At 42.1% G+C, this 19,347-nt stretch overlaps 1 non-coding gene across 1 annotated transcript; it reads left to right on the top strand.

Annotated features, from left to right (window-relative positions):
• Nucleotides 1-18,555: 18,555 nt before the first annotated feature.
• On the top strand, nt 18,556-18,772 carry LOC128481139 (small nucleolar RNA U3). Its single transcript, XR_008350897.1, has one exon. It is a non-coding gene; the product is annotated as a small nucleolar RNA U3 (small nucleolar RNA).
• Nucleotides 18,773-19,347: the final 575 nt, after the last annotated feature.

Below are 19,347 nucleotides of genomic sequence, written 5' to 3' on the forward strand. Positions count from 1 at the left end.
GTCCTGCCTCTCGCCTGTTGCCAGTATTTCGGCTGGGGTGGTCTGAGCGGGCACTGTGGGAGCGTCATGGTCAGACTTGGGAACAAGGGGGAGGGGTGGGCAGAGACCAGCATCACTCTGCCCTGATGCCATCGCTTCTGCTGGGGAGTGGGGATCTGGGCCAACTGCCCAACTTTGCAGGGACCCAGGTGTGGAGACCATAGTCCCATCCACTACCACAGTCTCTGGTGCTGCCTGATTGGACCTTACAAGGTTGCTGTGTTCAGGCTCAGGGAACAGGGAAGGGAGCAGGCAGAGGTCAGGGGCACTCTGATGGCAGCTCTTCTGCTGCGTGGGTGCCACACAAGTCTTTACAAAGTCAGGGCCCATAGTCAATAGGGAGGAGTCTGGCAGTCAGGCCTCTCTGGTGGCCCCAGTGATGGATGGTTCCGTCACAGGGGGTATAAGGCACATCAGGGAGGCAGAGTGGCAAATGGGGATATAAGGCATATCAGGGAGGCAGAGTGGCACATAGGGAGTATAAAGTATATCTTTGTCTTACAATCTATCAAATACAGTATAATATAATTATTATTTCAAAATAAAGTCCAACTTGTGCTGGAAAAAAACAACATAAAATGTGTAGGGGTACACTAAATTAGTGGGCAATCACAGTTGAAGAAAGTCATAGCATCTGGTTATTTAGTGCAAACATGATACAAAAAAAACCCCGGTCCTGAAGGGGTTAAATTGTTGTGTTAGTACCATTGCTACAGACTAATATAGTGAGATATAGTGATCTTTTTGTTACCATCCTGAGTATTGCCATTTCTTTTATTTGTGGTTGCTGAGTGGACCGGAAATTAACTGCTTTGATATTATACTATCATATAAAATGGCATCATTCATATAAGGCTAGGTTTCCACTTGGGTTTTTGTCCTGCGTTTTTTTCTTGATGAAAAACGCCAGGAAAAACGCCAAGAAAACTGCCACTGCATTTACCTGCGTTTTGGCGTTTTTTCTGGAGTTTTTTCTGGCGTTTTAGCCTTTCTGTGGAAATTGCTTTTTTTGACCATAGGCAGTTTTTCCAGCCTTTACAAGTTAGAAGTTTCACCCAGCTAAAAGGGATTGGGATAAATGGCAAGTATCTGCCCCCTCCTGATGTAATTTACTTGGTAGAGTTCTACTTAAACACAGCCCGGCGGACCCTTTTGTCTCTTTTCTGTGGTTTGTAGGACAAAAACCCAAAAACCCAAGTGGAAAAAAAAGCAGGACAAAAACCCAAGTGGAAACCTAGCCGAAACCTAGCCTAAATCTGAGATGTTTATGCAATGGTTTGCTTCACCTGTCATACATTTTTGTATGAGTTTAATAAGCCAGTGATTCATACCTGATAACCGATCCATACTATGCTGTATTTTATGTCATGATTTACTGCTACATGTTTTGAAGGTAATTTTTCTGTTTTATCTTTGGCATCGCACAGATTATATAGATATTTTGTAGATTGTGTTTTGATAAAAAATTATATCTTGATTAAACTATTGTGCTAATATAATATCTCATTATGAATTATAAATGTTGGTGTGATTTGAAAGGATTTAGGATAAGTGATAAAATATAGGGTATCGCTTTAAATTCATATTATAGGTGTGATCCTACAATAATTAAAGCGCCAGAATTATGTGCTAGAATATTGGTTTTGCCTATTTTATCTCATGAATAACCCTAACAATATCTGGTGATCCCATTACAGGAAATCAGATAGTTAATCAGTCTCTATCAATGAGTCTTCTCATTGTTAACCCCTTGACATCAGTTAATGACAACAGACGAGCCTGGCACATCATGGGGTTTAACGAGCTTGCAAAGTAATTAAAGATTGATTTCTTCTCCCAAACGGTGTTGCTGTAATGCCTCAATATCAAGGTGTTGTTTGTGACAAGTACCAGGAGCTCTACATTTGGCAAGGGCTGGTGGTAGAATTTGCGCATGGAAAGTGTTAAAATACCAACATTTGAAATATTTTGGAATGTCTTCAAAAATATATTGTTTTTATGTCCTTAAGGGGTTAATGGTGGGCAGAAGCTGCTTTCAGTAAACAAAATATGTCATGAAACACAGAATATGATGTAATCTACAAATTCTTATACAAATAATATAAGGTTTAGCAAACAATAACCTCAATAACAATCACTAGTATACATAAATTACAAGCTAGTGGCTTGTATGGGATTGTTATCTATTATTCAGACTAGGGTTATAGCATTGCTTATGTTTTATCACAAGATTTTTTTAACAGATAGACAGCATTGTCCATTGGTAGAAAGTGTGAGTGATGTTTATATAGTTTATAACATATACAATATTTTATGTTATATATATTTTATATAGGGTATATAATATGTAGATATAGTCACGCAAAGAATTACATTGATTGAGAACCTAAGAAATGGTTACACATATTTACTTTACTATTTAATGTTGCAGATAACCCTTAAAGTGGCCCCTCCTCAGAATCCCCACATATGCATTTGTCCAGCTATTTTCCATACAGCACATGTGGAGTACCATTGTTTTTGCCGTAGGTGGTTTTGAATGGCATTTGTGTTTTTTGGATATTATTTTGAACTGTCTACTGTTTTCTTGCTGTTTTAGTACAAAATAATCAAAATTAGCACAATAATAAAATATTAACATTCATTAAAGCATTTGTCTGCTGCCTTCAAATGCTGCGTTGTATTGCAAGTTATTCTAGATGGTTGTAATGTCATCAAATCTCATATTAGCTTCATTTGGATTTTTGAGAACTCATTTTGCAGACAATCATCCCACTAGACCCCCTGTAAAGTATAGTTAATACAGAGATACTGCTTTGCAGTACACTTATAGACAAATTAATATAGACCCCCTATAAAGTATAGTTAATACAGACATACTGCTTTGCAGTACACTTATAGACAAATTAATATTAAAAAAAATTGTAAAGCAATACAACATATTAAAAATTCAGGTTTATTTAAAAAGTGGTAACATTTCTTGCAATGTCTTCCAAGTATAAAGTTTACCTCTGAGCCTGCACAATATGTAAAAAGCTGTCTGGGATTTTTACCTTTAGGTAAATGGAAGAAGCATCTGTATCTAGACCAAGTGCTTTCACCTTGATAAAGGACCATGATGTGGTCCGAAACTTGATTTGATTCATGCTGCTGGCTGAATAAAGTATTATTTGCAGACATGTGAGTGGACAATTTTCTTGGGACACCTGACAATTACACTGAGCATTTGTGAGGTCAGGCACTGATGTTGGACAAGAAGCTGTGGCTTGCAATCTCCATTCCAGTTCATGACAAAGACTTTCGATGGAGTTGAGGTCTTGAAGAAGACGTTTGAAGGGGTTGAGGTCTTGGCTTTGTGCGGACCAGTCAAGTTCTCCCATACCAAACACATCCAATCATGTGCTTATGGACGTTGCTTTGTGCACTGAGGCATAGTCATGCTGGAATCTGCTGGAATCTACACCATTTGGATTGATTTTTGTTGAATAAATCACGGTGTAAAATGTTATGTGTTGCTGAGGTTGTATTTATCTAATATTTGGACCGGCTAAGGATGGTGCCGGTGCTCCATCATAGAAGCCCTGGTGGAAGTGTTGTAGCAGCAGAGGTTGTCTGCACATATCACACAGACGTCCAATGGCTGCCAGAGAGGAAGATCCAGGTCTCCTGCAGCGCTGCAGGGGATCTGGATCTTAGTCTTGTAGTCATACCTCTATTTGAGGTCTGATTACAAGACGACTTTGAATATAAGACAAGGAGTATTTTTCAGAGCATTTGCTCATTTGCGTCATAATCTGGTGCACTGCAGCAGTGCAGGGAGCTCCCACCGCAGGACTGGAAGGTAAGGGAACTACGAAGGACTGAGAGGGTAGATTATGAGAAGGGGAGGAGAGGGGGTAGATAGTGAGAAGGGGAGGGAGAAAGGATAGATAGTGAGAAAGGAGGAAGAGGGGATACAAAGTGAAAAGAGAGAGAGATGGGGTTGATAGTGAGAAGGGAGGGAGAGCGGGTACAAAGTGAGAAGGGAGGGAGAGGGTGTACAAAGTGAGAAGGGAGGAAGAGGGGGTAGATGGTGAGAAGGGAGGGAGAGGGGGTAGATAGTGAGGAAAGGGGGTAGTAATTATATTGAAATAAAGAGTAAGAATGAGTGAGAATTAATGAATTAGTGTGTGGATGGATTGTGGGAATGAGTGAGAGAATGACATAATGTGTGGATAAATAGTGAATGAGAGAATGAAATAATGTGTGGATAAGTTGAGAGTATGAATTAATGTGTGGATGAATTGCCTGAATGAGAGAGGGAATGAATTTGTGAGAATGCATTAATGAATATGTGTAAATAATTTGTGTGAATGAGTGAGAGAATAAATTATTGTGTGAATTAATTATGTGAAAAAAATAGTGAGTGACTGTAAAAGTACCTGCGTGTATCATAGATGTATAATTGATTTGTGGAAAGGCAAAGATGGGACAAGCATGGTGTTTGAGCCTTGGGGAGCAAGATGGCACAGGCAGGGTGTTTATGGTACAAAGATGGCATAGGACGGGCTATTTGGGGACGAAGTTGATTCATGCCGGTCTGTTTGGGGACAAAGATGGCAAGTTCTATGTGTGTTATCTGGTTGCTGGTCAGGTTCTATGTGGGCAGTGTGGATGTCGGGGCTGGCCTTGGGTTGTACAACCTGTGATATAAGCCTGTAATTTAGGGGATTTTAACAATACCTTAATGTTGAATTTTTATGTGAATTCAAATTGATCTATACCTGCAAAGCTGGGTTTGTGTGTTATTCTGTTGATCCATGTATGCTATGCTATGTTTCCATACATGCAAAGCTGTTTCCATGTGCTTATCTGATCAATACCCTCGGTGCTGAGTTTACAAGAGATTTCAAATGGATCTATACCTGCAATGCTGGGCTTGTGTGTTCTGTTGACCTGTACCTGCAATGCTATGTTTCCATACATTGTTATTGTATACCTGCAAATACAGTGTTTGTATGTCTTATTCAGTTGATCAATACCTGCAATGCTGTTTCCATTTGTTTATTTGATCTATACCCTCAGTGCTGAGTTCACATGTGAATTTCAAAGTTAGGTTTGTGTTAACGTGTTGATCTATATCTTTCCATACATTATTTATGTATACCTGCAAATATGATTTTTGTATGTCTTATTCAGTTGATCTATTCATGCAAGTGCTGTTTTAGGTGTTGTTTATTTGATCTATACCTTTTTTTGGTGCAATAGCAGAGGGAGTGATTGAGTGCTAGGGAGCTTGGAGCAGGACCCAAGGAAGTGCTTGCATAGGGTACCATTTTTGGCAGAAGGGTGTAATATTTATATATCTATTGGCAGCAGGGGCTATTATTAAAGAGATGAGTACATATGTAGATAAAAATGCATGTCTAATGCATATATATACAGTATCTCACAAAAGTGAGTACATCCCTGTCACGTCCTACCCGGGCTGCGGAGCTGCATATCTCGCTCTTTCTTCAGTTTCCTGTTTTGCTTTGATCCATTCCTGGATTTCCTTTTGCTCTGTTCTGATCTTCCATTCCTTGCTTCTGCTTCAGCTCTGTTTCCTTTATAAGGTGTGCCCCGCCTGTGTGTTCTGTTTGTCTCAGTCTGTGGTCTAAAGGTATGTCTCAGTGCTATGTGTTTGGTTTACATGTTTGGTTTGTTTCGTACCACTGTCAGCAGGGATTAGCGTTAGGACCCACTGTCGTTGGAGTACTTTGGCGTAGTGGTGGGCTAAGCATACTATGGCCATATGATGTGACGGAATCTCCAATTGTTATCACATAGTTCTAGGCTAGTTTCTGTATTCATGTTTGTCTGTCTCTTATGTACCTTTGCCCTTCTTCCTAACATCTGAGGATTCTGGTTCCTCTCTCCTCTCCCCATGCCCTAGTTAATATGGCCTATCCTTGCTTAAAGGAGAAGCGTCTGAGGATTCCGGCTCCTCTCTCCTTCCCCTGTGTTCCTTGCCTTGTTCCCTGTCCTTTGTTGTGCCCTGTATCATGTATGTCTTGTATGGTTATGTTTCGTGCCTGGTCTCCCTGTCCCTTGCTTGTTATGTTTCTGCTATATCCTTTGCTTAGCTTCCATACTCCCAGCCCCCAGCATCCTGCACGTGATTCTAGTGATATGTTTCATGCCTGCTCCAGGGTGCCTGCAGGATATCACTTTGTTTCCTTTTGGACTACATCTGCTGCTATGTCAGGGTGCTGGTATGTGGCTGCACAACCCTAGGTGCTCAACACCTGGGTGAGTGTGGTCGCCCTGCAACCAGGCCCTGTCCAACTCCACTACTGCACTGTGACTCCTGCACACAATCTTTGGGCACGCTGGGTCAACGCAGTCATCTGTTTGGACCCAGTTCGTGACAATCCCTCACATTTTTGTAAATAGTTTATTATATCTTTTCATGTGACAACACTGAAGAAGTGACACTCTGCTATAATGTAAAGTAGTGAGTGTGCAGCCTGTATAACAGTGTAAATGTGCTGTCCCCTCAAATATAATTCAACACACAGCCATTACGTGGCAACAAAAGTAAGTACACCCCTAAGTGGAAATGTCTAAATTGGGCCCAAAGTGTCAATATTTTGCGTGGCCAACATTATTTTCCAGGACTACCTTAACCCACTTGGGCATGGAGTTCACCAGACCGTCACATGTTGCCACTGCAGTCCTGTTCCACTCCTCTATGATATCATCACGGAGCTGGTGGATGTTAGAGACCTTACGCTCCCCCACCTTCTGTTTGAGGATACCCCACAGAGGCTCAATAGGGTTTAGGTCTGGAGACATGCTTGGCCAGTCCATCACCTCTACCCTCGGCTTCTTTAGCGAGGCAGTGGTTGTCTTGGAGGTGCGCTTGGGGTCGTTATCATGTTGGAATACCCAGTCTCGAAAGGGAGGGGATCATGCTCTGCTTCAGTATGTCACAGTACATGTTGGCATTCATGGTTTCCTCAATGAACTGTAGCAGACCATGACCATGACACTCTCACCACCATGCTTTTCTGGTTTATTTTGAAAAAACATTTTTAAATGTGCCGGGGGGGGTCATTTCCTTTGTTTGTTTTCCTTTTCTGTTTCAGTGCATCCCTAGTGTCTTGGTGTGCATGTTTGGGTGTCAGTGCGGCAGAGCCTGTCCTGTTGTTTGTGTCTGGGTGTTGGTGTGACAGAGCCTGTCCTGGTGTGTGTATGTTTGGGTGTCGGTGTGGTAGAGCCTGTCCTGGTGTGTGTGTGTTTGGGTGTCGGTGTGACAGAGCCTGTCCTGGTATGTGTGTGTTTGCGTGTTGGTGTGGCAGAGCCTGTCCAGGTGTGTGTGTTTGGGTGTTGATGTGGCAGGGCCTGTCCTGGTATGTGTTTCGGTGTTGATGTGGCGGAGCCTGTCGTGGTGTGTGTGTTTGGGTATCAGTGTGGCAGAGCCCGTCCTGTTGTGCAGGGCCGGCCCAAGACATAATGCCGCCTGGGGCAAAGTTTAAAATGGTGCCCCCCCCCCGCTGACGCCAGGGGTCATTATGTACCATTCCTCCCCCTCCCTATTACCTACCCTATCCCCCCCATTTGTACTTCACTTACCTTTCAGCAGTCCTGCGGTAAAGTAAACGATTCTAAGAAGTATTTTTTTATCTCATGGACAAAATGTCAGAAATAACAAGAGTGATGGGAGTTTGAGCACAGGGCTTTCTTCTGTGTGTTTGAATCACTTCATAAACATATACAAAATACCATATATAAATAAGTGAGTTTAGGTGAAGCGCTAAACATAAGTGCTGCTGAATCAATGGGAGCAAAACTCCACAGTTATCCCAAAAGTGAAATAGCAAAGGTAATTAGTGGCAGCACTCAAAAAATAAATAGTTGTGGGGAAAATAAAACAGTATGTAGAATGCACAATAACAAATGGTATATGTGATAGAGCAGGGGTCCCCAACCACCGGGCCACGGACCAGTACCGGTCCGTGGCCTATAAGCAACCGGGCCGCACGATAGGGTGACCACATGTCCCAGAATCAGTGGCTTCAAACGCGGAGGAGAGAGAGGGGTGCGTTTTCATATTCATATTTCATATTCCAGCGCTCAGCAGTGAAGCAGCTAACACCGTGGCAGAGCAGGGAGACAGAGGCCTTTCGCTCCCACGGTAGGACTCCTGGACGATAAGTGAAGTTTAAAAAGGGGAGAGGGAAGATAGTGAATAAAGAGTGAGAATGATTGAGAGAATGAAAGTGTTATGAATAATAGCAAATACCGTATTTGCTCGATTATAAGACAAGGTTTTTTTCAGAGCAAATGCTCTGAAAAATACCCCTTGTCTTATAAATGGGGGTCGTCTTATAATCAGCCCTCAAATAGGACTAAGATCCAGATCCCCCGCAGCTGCAGGGGACCTGGATCCTCCTGCCCCCCCCCGCCCCACTTACCGGTACTTCTGAGTCCCCGGTGTGTAGCTAGGGCAGCGTGTAGATGTCTACGCGATTCGAGTAGACAACTTCCGCTGAACAGGAAGGAGGCATGGCTAGCAGGGGGGTTGTCTGCGTCCATCGCGCAGACCTTCCCCGGCTGTCAGAGATCAGAGTTCCCCGCACCGGAGCGGGGAACTCTGATCTATGACAGTCAGGGAAGGTCTGCGCGATGGACGCAGACAACCCCCGCTGCTAGCCACGCCTCCTTCCGGCTGCAGCGTAAGTGCGTGGGATCTACACGCTGCCCCGGCTACATGACAGGGAAGTTAGAAGCACCGGTAAGTTGGGAGGGGGGGCCGGGGGAGTGTTAAATGGGGGCATAAGGCATGCCTGGAGGCAGAGTGCTCTGTGAAATGCCTTTTAACCCCCTTAATGCCACTCTGCCTCCAGAAATGCCTTTTTAACCCTCTATACGCCACTCTGCCTCCTGAATGCCTTAACCCCTTAAGGACCGGGCTCATTTTTCGTTTTGTACCCTGTGGGACCGCAGCTGTTTTGACACTTTTGTGGTGCTTGTGTTCAGCTGTAATTTTCTCCTCACCCATTTAGTGTACCCACATAAGTTATATATTGTTTTTTTCAGGACAAGATGGGCTTTCTTCGGATACCATTATTTTGATCGTATCATCTTATTTACTATAAAAAAAATAAAAAAAACATGGTGAAAAATTGAAAAAAAACACATTTTATGACTTTTATTTGAAAAATCTTTTACTCACCTAAAAAAGCAAGTAAAAAAACTAGCTAAATAGATTCTACTACTTGTCCTGAGTTTAGAAATACCCAATGTTTTTATGTTTTTTTGCTGTTTTTTGTAAGTTATAGGGCAATAAGTACAAGCAGCGTTTTATGATTTCCAAATCTTTTTTAACAAATCTGGTCATTCTGCCTCCATCTCCTCTTTGGAAGATCTTTGAAGCCAGTAAACTCAATTTAACCCCCTCAAACCATATATTTTTGAAAACTAGACACCCCAGGGTATTCCAAATGCTGTTATTTTAACCCTTTCCATGCACCAATTATAGAACTACACTTTGTCAAACTTTGTAATAGTCATTTTTTTTATTTTTTTTTTCACACAAATTGTACTTTAGCTATAGATATACAGGTCCTGATATATGTCACTGTAAAACAACCACCCAATATGTGTTCAGGAACATCTCCTGAGTACAGCGATACCCCACATGCATGGGTTTGTCAGATTGTTTGGCTGGTAAAAGGCTACTTTTGGGGCATGCGTAATCCAGGTGGTCATTTGGTCATTCTGCCTCCATCTCCTCTTTGGAATATCTTTGAAGCGGGTTAACTCAATTTAACCCATTCAAACCATATATTTTTGAAAACTAGACACCCCAGGGTATTCCAAATGCTGTTATTTTAACCCTTTCCATGCACAAATTATAGAACTACACTTTGTCAAACTTTGTAATAGTATTTTTTTTCCACACAAATTGTACTTTAGTTATAGATATACAGGTTCTGGTATATGCCACTGTCAAACAACACCCCAATGTGTGTTCAGGAACATCTCCTGAGTGCAGTGATACCCGACATGCATGGGTTTGTCGGGTTGTTTGAGATTTAAAATGCCACATTTGGGAAGTGCGCTTTTTTTCTCCATTTTGGTCAGTCTGTACCTATGCCCTATCTTTGAGCTTGGCCACTCCAATTTACCCCATCAGCCATTTTTTTTATATATTAGACACCCCTTGGGTATTTGAAGTGCTTTTATTTTAACTCTTTGTTGAGATTTTTGAGAAATTTTAGCACTTGCTCAAAATAATAAACTTTATTTTTTTATTTTATTTTATTTTTTTAATACTTTTTTTATATTTTTTTTTTACACATTTTGCAATGTACTGGATGGTTCATCTAGTGACATCAGTGCATAATTATTTTTAAATGTTAGCACATTTTTTTTTCATTTTTTATTTTTTTTTGAATATTTTACTAATCACATAGTGATTAGAAAGCTGGGCTCCATTGACTTGCATGGTTGAATGCAGTACCTGTATTCAACCTGCAAGTGGAGCCAGAGTTCTCTAGAGGGTCTGGAGACCGTCTAGCTAACTCTATCATCTTTATTGTTTATTTTCCCGGGCCGCCGCCATCTTGCTTGATGGCGAAGATCACCGGCAGCTGCGGCTGTGACCGCTCTCCGGAGCGGTCACAGCCCATCCAAAGGTAAGTGTTTGGTGTCGCTGGATGCCTCCTGATCGAGGCATTCCAGCGACACCATTTAAGTTTAGGAGGCGATCGTCGATCGCCTCCTAAACGCTTTTAAAACGGGCGTCCGCCGCCATACATGTATGGCGGCTGTTGACGCCCCGGGGAGGGGCCAGACATGGCCCCCGATGCCGATCTCGGCGTTACTGAATGCCTCGACATCGAGGCATTACAGTAACGCCGTTTAAGCGAAGAAAGTGATCGTTGATCACTTTCTAAGCTTATTTTATTTTATGACGGTTCAGGACCGTCAAAGGTCATTTAGCGACCTTCATGTCATGACGGTCCTGAACCGGCAAAGGTCGCGAAGGGGTTAAACCTCCCTATATGCCACTCTTCCCCATAATATGCCTTTTAACCCTCTAAATGCCAGAGTGGCATATAGGGGTATAAGGCATTTCTGGAGGCAGAGTGGCACATAGGGGGTCAACAGCCATATCATGGGGCACAGTGGCATTTAGAGGGTTAAAAGGCATTTCATGGGGCACAGTGGCATTTAGGGGGTATAAGGCATTTCTGGGGCAGATGTGCATAACTGGGGGGCAGGTTGGAAAATAGAAGGAAATAAAACCAAAATATTTTTCTCAATCATAGCTTTTATTAAAAATAAATAGTTTAGATGAATTAACATTTACTGGTAAAACTTTTTTCCTATAGGTTCGTCTTATATTCAGGCTTTTTCTTTTTTTCCTAAATTAATATTCAGATTTGGGGGGTCGTCTTATAATCAGTATACGGTATATTATTAACAATAGATAATAAATATATTAATAATAATAATAGAAGTAAAATGCACAATAAATGTATTCCAGTTGAATCAAACCCAAAACACTCCGCCCCCGGTCAGTGGAAAAATTGTCTTCCACAAAACCGGTCCCTGGTGCCAAAAAGGTTGGGGGACCGCTGTGATAGAGCATAGGAGAGACTTACAATTCCAGGCCTCTTTGTATTTTGTTTCTTTACAATGCAACTTTCAGGTGTGCATGAAACCAGATTTCTCAAAAAAATCAGAAGGTGGATACCAGGAGGTTAAAAAGTATATATATATTTTTAATCTTGAATAAAATCTGGTAGCTTACATTAAAAAGTGGTACAAAACGTCCCGTAACTTCCGCTTGATGTTGCGGTAGCCTTGCTACAATCCTATTGCATATAGTTTGTATGGACTTGTGAGTGAACATCATCAGCCCACTTACTAAACTCACAGCATTTGACCTGGAAGCACCCTGGACTTTCAGCTCAGAGCTGTTTTTTTTAAAAAAAGCTTTTGATAAATTATTTTTCTCTTTCAATGCTGATGTTCCATTGGAGCACAGCATTGACTGATATTTAGTCCCCACAAGCTTTGCGGGACAAATATTAACCCCTGCAATGCCACGAATGTGTCATACACAACTGTGGCATTGAAGGGGTTAATGCTGCACTGTCCCTCTCATGGAGCAATCAGGCAGCAGGGAAGGGTTGGGGCTGGTCTCCACACTCATGTGGAGACTGAAGAACCCTCTCCACCTGTCCCTGAAGCTGCCTCTGGCAGCTGGGACACAGAAGGTAGACCGGCCTCTGGTGGGAGGAGTCTCTTTGATCACTCCTGTGCACCACCAGCTGGCAAAAGCCTCATGGTGGTGGACGTAATAACGCTAGAGCTGCCCTGGTCAAATTCTGGATAAAAAACAGATAGATGGATGACCATATTGTGAGGTTCTACATTATGATTATAGAAACATAGAAAGTGACAGCAGCTAAGAACCATTAGGTCCATCCAGTCTGCCCAACCTCTGAGTACTTTCCTTATCCTATATCTAGCTTGGCCCTATGCCTATCCCATGCTTGCTTAAATGTCTTTACTGTATCAACATCTACCACTTCTAATGGAAGGCTATTCCATGTGTCCACTACCCTTTCCGTAAAGTAATATTAAACCTTTGCCCCTCCAGCTTATGACTTTGTCCTCTTATTGTGGTAGTATTTCTCCTTTTAAATAAACTACCGTATTTGCTCGATTGTAAGACGACCCCCCAAAATCTGAATATTAATTTAAAAAAAAGAAAAAGCCTGATTATAAGACCACCCTAAAGGAAAAAAGTTTAATTCATGCAAACTTTTTTTGTTTGTTTTTATTTGCCAACCTGCCCCCAGAAATGCCTTATACCCCCTAAGTGCCACTTTGCCTCTCTGATATGCCTTTTATCCACCTATATGCCACTCTGCCCATGTTATGCCTTTTAACCCCCTATATGCCACTCTGCCTCCAGAAATGCCTTATACCCCTATATGCCACTCTGGGGTTAAAAGGCATAACATGGGGCAGAGTGGCATATAGGGGACACTTACACACCAAGACACTTATATACCCACTGACCTACCCACTCTGACACTGACCTACCCACTCTGACACTTAGATACCCAGACACTAATATACACTCAAGCACCTAAGGCGCTTCACTCACTGTGATGCCTCAGCAGGCGCTTACTGCAGCTCCCACGGGATCACACACAATGACGCTGTGTGACCCTGCTAGGCCCCGCCTCCTCTAGAAAATTACCGGATCCGCCGATGACTTTGGGATGGCACAGTGCCGCCGGCCGGCTCTGCTTCCCCGGCAGTGGGCGGGCTATCCCGGCAGTGAGAAGGTACGCACATATGCAACCTCCGCTGCTGTCCGCACTTTCGTCGGCGCTTGGTGATAAACCCCGGTGAAAGTGCTGGCAGCAGCTGAGGTTATCAGACAGGAGGATCCAGGTCCCCTGCAGGGCTGCAGAAGATCTGGATCTTAGTCTCATAGCCAGACCTCTATCTGAGGTCTGATTAGAAGACGACCCCATTTATAAGACGAGGGGTATTTTTCAGAGCATTTGCTCTGAAAAAACCTTGTCTTATAATCGAGCAAATACGGTATCTTGCTTTATCTTTTTGGGTAGGAGTCTATTAGCAATATTTGCCCAATCGTCAAAAGCGCTCCAAATCTGTCAGATTGCAAGGACATCTCCTGTGCACAGCCCTCTTCAGATCACCCCACAGATGTTCAATTGGATTCAGGTCTAGGTTATGGCTGGGCCATTCCAAAACATTAATGTCCTTCTGGTGAAGCCATGCTTTTGTGGATTTGGATGTGTGCTTTGGGTCATTGTCATAGTGAAAGGTGAACTTCCTCTTCATCTTTCTAATGGACGCCTGAAGGTTTTGTGCCAAAATTGCCTGGTATTTGGAACTGTTCATATTTCCCTCCACCATGACTAAGGCCCCGGTTCCAGCTGAAGAAAAACAGCCCCAAAGCATTATGCTGCCACCACCATGCTTCGCTGTGGGTATGGTGTTCTTTGGGTGATGTGTTGCTTTTGCACAAAAAATACCTTTTGGAATTATGGCCAAAAAGTTCAACCTTTTGGGGGACTTGGATGTTTTTCTTTGTAAGAAAAGGCCTCCGTCTTGCCAACCTACCCCATAGCCCATTCATATAAATATGGGAGATTGTTGTCACATGTAGCACACAGCCAGTACTTGCCAGAAATACCTGCAGTTCCCTTAATGCTGCAGTAGGCCTATCGTAAGCCACCCTGACCTGTTTTCTTCTCGTCTTTTCATAAATTTTGGAGGAACGTCCAGTTCTTGGTAATGCCCTCACTGTGTTCCGTGGTATATATAACGCTTCGGAAATTCTTTTGTACCCTTCTCCTGACTGATATCTTTCAACAATGAGATCCCTCTGGCGCTTTGGAAGTTCTCTGTGGCTTCTGATTTGAGACACAACAAAGCAAATGTCAGGTAAATCCTACCAGAACAGCTGAACTTTATTTGTGATTAATCAGAGTCACTTTAAATGATGGCGTGTTATGACTTCTATTTAACCCCTTCGCAACAAGGACGTACCTGATACTTCATGGTCACATGGTATCCGTGGACTGGGACAAGTCCACAGATACCGCAAGTCTTCGATCACTCCCACGGAGCGATCCTGTAGGCTCAAAGCGCAGCTTCGGGGATGGGGGTTGTTTGTTGACTGGGTCTCCACATGGGGACCTGCCACAACATTCCCTTGTTGCCTGATCGCTCCATAAGAGCGACAGTGCAGTGTTAACCCCTTCAATGATTAAGGCTAATAACCGTTTTGTATGGGGCACTGCTGGGGGGGTGGCTGGGAGTATTATATGGGGGGCATAAGTCTTTTCTGGAGGCAGAATGCCCCATGATATGCCTTTTAACCTCCTTTATGCCACTCTGCCTCCAGAAATGCCTTTTAACTAACTATATGCCACTCTGCCTTCAGAAATGCCTTATACCCCCCTAAATGCCACTCTGTCCCATGATATGCCTTTTAACCCCCTATATGCCCAAAGTGGTATATAGGGGTATACGGAATTTCTGGAGGCAGAGTGGCATATAGGAGGGTAAAAGGCTTATCAGGAAGGCAGAGTGGCATATAGGGGGTATAAGGCATTTCTGGGGGCAGAGTGGCAAGCCTGTGGGAATATTTTTCTCAATCATAGCTTTTATTAACTATGAAAAATAGTTTACATGAATTACCGTATTTGCTCGATTATAAGACGAGGTTTTTTTCAGAGCAAATGCTCTGAAAAATACCCCTCGTCTTATAATCGGGGTCGTCTTCTAATCAGACCTCAAATAGAGGTCTGATTAGGAGACTAAGATCCAGATCCCCCGCACCGCTGCAGGGGACCTGGATCCTCCTGTCGTCGCCCCCCCCCACACACTTACCGGTGCTTCCGGAGGTGAAGTTGGCAGCGGGGGTTTGTATGCGTCCGTCGCAAATACCTTCCCCGACTGTCAGAGATCAGAGTTCCAGAGTTCCTGATCCCTGACAGCCGGGGAAGGTATTTGCGACGGACGCATACAAACCCCCGCTGCCAACTCCACCTCCTTCCGGCTGCCGCGGAATGAGACGTCAACCCGCTGCCCTGGCAATACAGCAGGAAATTGGAAGCACCGGTAAGTAAGTGTGTGTGTGTGTGTGTGTGTGTGTGTGTAGGGCATTTCTGGAATGCCTTACACCCCTATATGCCACTCTGGCACTTAGGGGGTTAAAAGGCATATTATGGGGCAGAGTGGCATATAGGGAGGTATAAGGCATTTCAGGAGGCAGAGTGGCGTTAAGGGGGCATTTAATAGTGCACTCTGCCTCCTGAAATGCCTTATACCTCCCTATATGCCACTCTGCCCCATAATATGCCTTTTAACCCCCTAAATGCCAGAGTGACATATAGGGGTATAAGGCATTTCTGGAGGCAGAGTGCTCTATATAATGCCTTTTAACTCCCTTAATGCCACTCTGCCTCCTTGAATGCCTTATACCTCCCTATATGCCACTCTGCCCCATAATATGCATTTTAACCCCCTAAATGCCAGAATGGGATATAGGGGTATAAGGCATTTCTGGAGGCAGAGTGGCACATAGGGGGTCAAAAGGCATACCATGGGGCACAGTGGCATATAGAGGGTTAAAAGGCATATCATGGGCCACAGTGCCATATTGGTGTGGCAAGCCTGGGGGCAGATGTGTGTAACTGGGGGACAGGTTGGAAAATACAAGAAATAAAAACAAAAAAAAAATATTTTTCTCAATCATAGCTTTTATTAAAAAAAATAGTTTACATGAATTAACATTTACTGGTAAAACTTTTTTCCTTTAGGGTCGTCTTATATTCAGGCTTTTTCTTTTTTTCCTAAGTTAATATTCAGATTTTGGGGGGTCGTCTTATAATCAGGGTCGTCTTATAATCGAGCAAATACGGTAATATTTACTAGTAAATCTTTTTTTCCTATAGGGTCACCTAATATTCAGGCTTTTTCTTTTTTTCTTAGATTAATATTCAGATTTGGGGGGGGTCGTCTTATAATTAAGCAAATGCGGTAATTATTACCTCATCACTTGTCAGTGACATTTTAAGTCACTGATTATTGATCGGTCTCCCTGATCGATGTCAGTGGCCTAAACTTGTCACTTACAAGTGATCTGATAAAAAGGTGCCCATCATTCATATTTAACCCTGTAAGTGCAAAAATAAATGAAAATATCAGGCATATGAGGTGTTTCCAAAAACAGGACAAATACCTAAATACACTTTTGGAGGTTTTTTTCCATTTGCACTGGTTATATATAGTTTTTATTGGTGACACTGTGAAAATATTTCCTTTTTTCCCCAACATTTTTAGATATTTTTCATACTTAATGGTAGTGTATATGTATGTATGTATGTATATATATATATATATATATATATATATATATATATATATATATATATATATATATATATATAAAGAAAGACATAGCAAAAAAACCACAAAAACTGCTCTGGTTTTTTAGTGCAAACATGATAAAAAAAAAAAAAAAAAACCCTGGTCCTGAAGGGGTTAGCATAAGTTTGAATGTGATTGGTTATTTCCTAACACAGCCACAGCCCCAGTTATAAGAAGGTGTGCACACTTATGCAGCCAGGGTATTGTGAGTTGTTTTTTTTTCTCCCCCTCAAAAATTTCAGTTTCTTTTGCAATTGAATTATTTACGTTATAGGTCCCATTAAACCCTTCAGGACCGACGTTGGCAAACTGCATCTTCCCTTGAAAACCTTTTTTTTTTAAATATTTAAATTCCGTGCAGTAGCAGCCGCCCCTCGCGATCCCAGCGCTCATAGGGACGCTGGATCGCGCATCATCGATAACGTACCTGGTACGTCCCGGTCTGCCGGTGACCTTTGACCAGGAAGTACCAGGTATGTCCCCGTCTTGAAGGGGTTAAAGCTGAAAAAAGTTCTGACCTGATTTATCTTTGTCTGATTCTTCTTCTTAACATCACAAGTACCTGGCATTTTAACAGGGGAGTGCAGACTTTTTATATCCACTGTAGGGGTTATAAGGCATATCAGAGGGGCAGAGTGGTGTATAGGGGGTATAAGGCATATCTTGGGGACAGAGTAACAAGTCTTGGGGCAGATGTGCATAACTACAGGGGGCAGGTTGGCAAATAAAAGGAAATTAAAACAAAAACATGCGCTTTTCTCAAGCAAAGTTTTAGGACATATTTAAAAAATTGTTTACATGTGAATGAATATTTACCAATAAAACTTTTTTCCTACAGGGTAGTCTTATTTTCTGGCTTTTTTTCTAAATTAATATTCACATTTTGGGGGGCTGTCTTATAATTAAGCAAATACGACATGTTCAGTTCTTGAATGAACTCAACTCTTATTAACCACTTGCTGCTGAGGTTGGAACATCTCAATTTTCATTTCTATATCATTTACAAACTGATTCTTATATATTAATTAATGTATTTATATTTGCATTGTTAGTTCCTAAAAGTTTTGTCTTCTCATGTCTAAAACAGTCATTCTACAGACTGGTTATATTTAAATTGTTATCCTACATCCCAACTATAAAACCGTACAACCGTAACATTAGTTTTTGTTTTCCGTCACAACGCACTCGCATGTAAAGCAACACGTGTATCCACGTCCTACCTAAGAAGCTCCGCTACGTGGATTTTACTTCGCACGATGTGACGGCGACAACGTAACGCGGCTTGGAAAACACACAGAAAGCTGGGAAGCAAGCTGCGATTGAACGGTAGGCGTGTTGTATGCAAATTAGCCATGTTCGCATAGTCTTACCAAACCGCTCAACAATATGAAAGTTATATTAATGTTTGAAGCTTGAAATACTCAAGATCCTGTAAAATAATGTATTAATAATCTATGTGTGCGTTTGTATCGTATATTAGAAGTAATAAGAAGTCACCACAACATTAGCCAGGTACCGCTACTGTGTGTCGATTCACTGTAGCATGGTTTAAGTAAGACTATACTTTCAGGGATCATTTCTATAGTTTTTAACTGGAGAAATGTGCTCGAAAGTGGTCAAACTCAGTAACCACGTTGAGGACTTTTAGTATTCTCTTCTGAGCGTGAAGTGGGTAGCTAATGCTGTAATTTTACAGCTGTTGGTTGCCTTTGATGATCGTTCTTCTCTCTGTTTATGGAGGGTTAGAGGGAGAGAATACGAGCTGAGTGGTTTCTCTAATGTAATGAAAAAAGTAGATAAGAAATTGCGTGGAATTAATTGCTAAATATATGTTTGAAAGGGTTTAGTGTTTCATCGTTGCTGTTCATTGCTATGGTTTGTATGGTGTTGTTTGTTAGAGGGTTTAAAAAGGATTTGGCAAGTAAATAATTCTGCTAGTTAGTGTGTGCTTCCAAAAGCTACCAATAGATGTCTCACACAAGTTCAGTCCCTTAAACTATGGCTGGCTTTTCTGTTCTTACACTGAAGCAAGTTGAGCTATCTCAATTGTGATGGTAACTTTCTGTTAATGTGAGTTTTTACTGTAAAAACTAGACATAGCAAGTGTGAGTATAAAAAAAAATTTACCTCCTGATTTGGAAGTAGCTAATTTCTGTGCCGAATGTTACAGTAATTTTTATTTCCAATTTTGAACAAATGTAATATATACAAACGGTATATTTCAGTAGATTTCGTTCCCAGGGTATGTGCAAATTCAGGATCATCTCTGACTTTCCCAAATACCGCAATACCCCATGTTGTGGGGTCAAAATTGGAATTTTGACGGATCACTTTGCTAGGTCCATT

Source organism: Spea bombifrons, chromosome 2 (genome assembly GCF_027358695.1).
Source record: "Spea bombifrons isolate aSpeBom1 chromosome 2, aSpeBom1.2.pri, whole genome shotgun sequence".
Taxonomy (NCBI): domain Eukaryota; kingdom Metazoa; phylum Chordata; class Amphibia; order Anura; family Pelobatidae; genus Spea; species Spea bombifrons.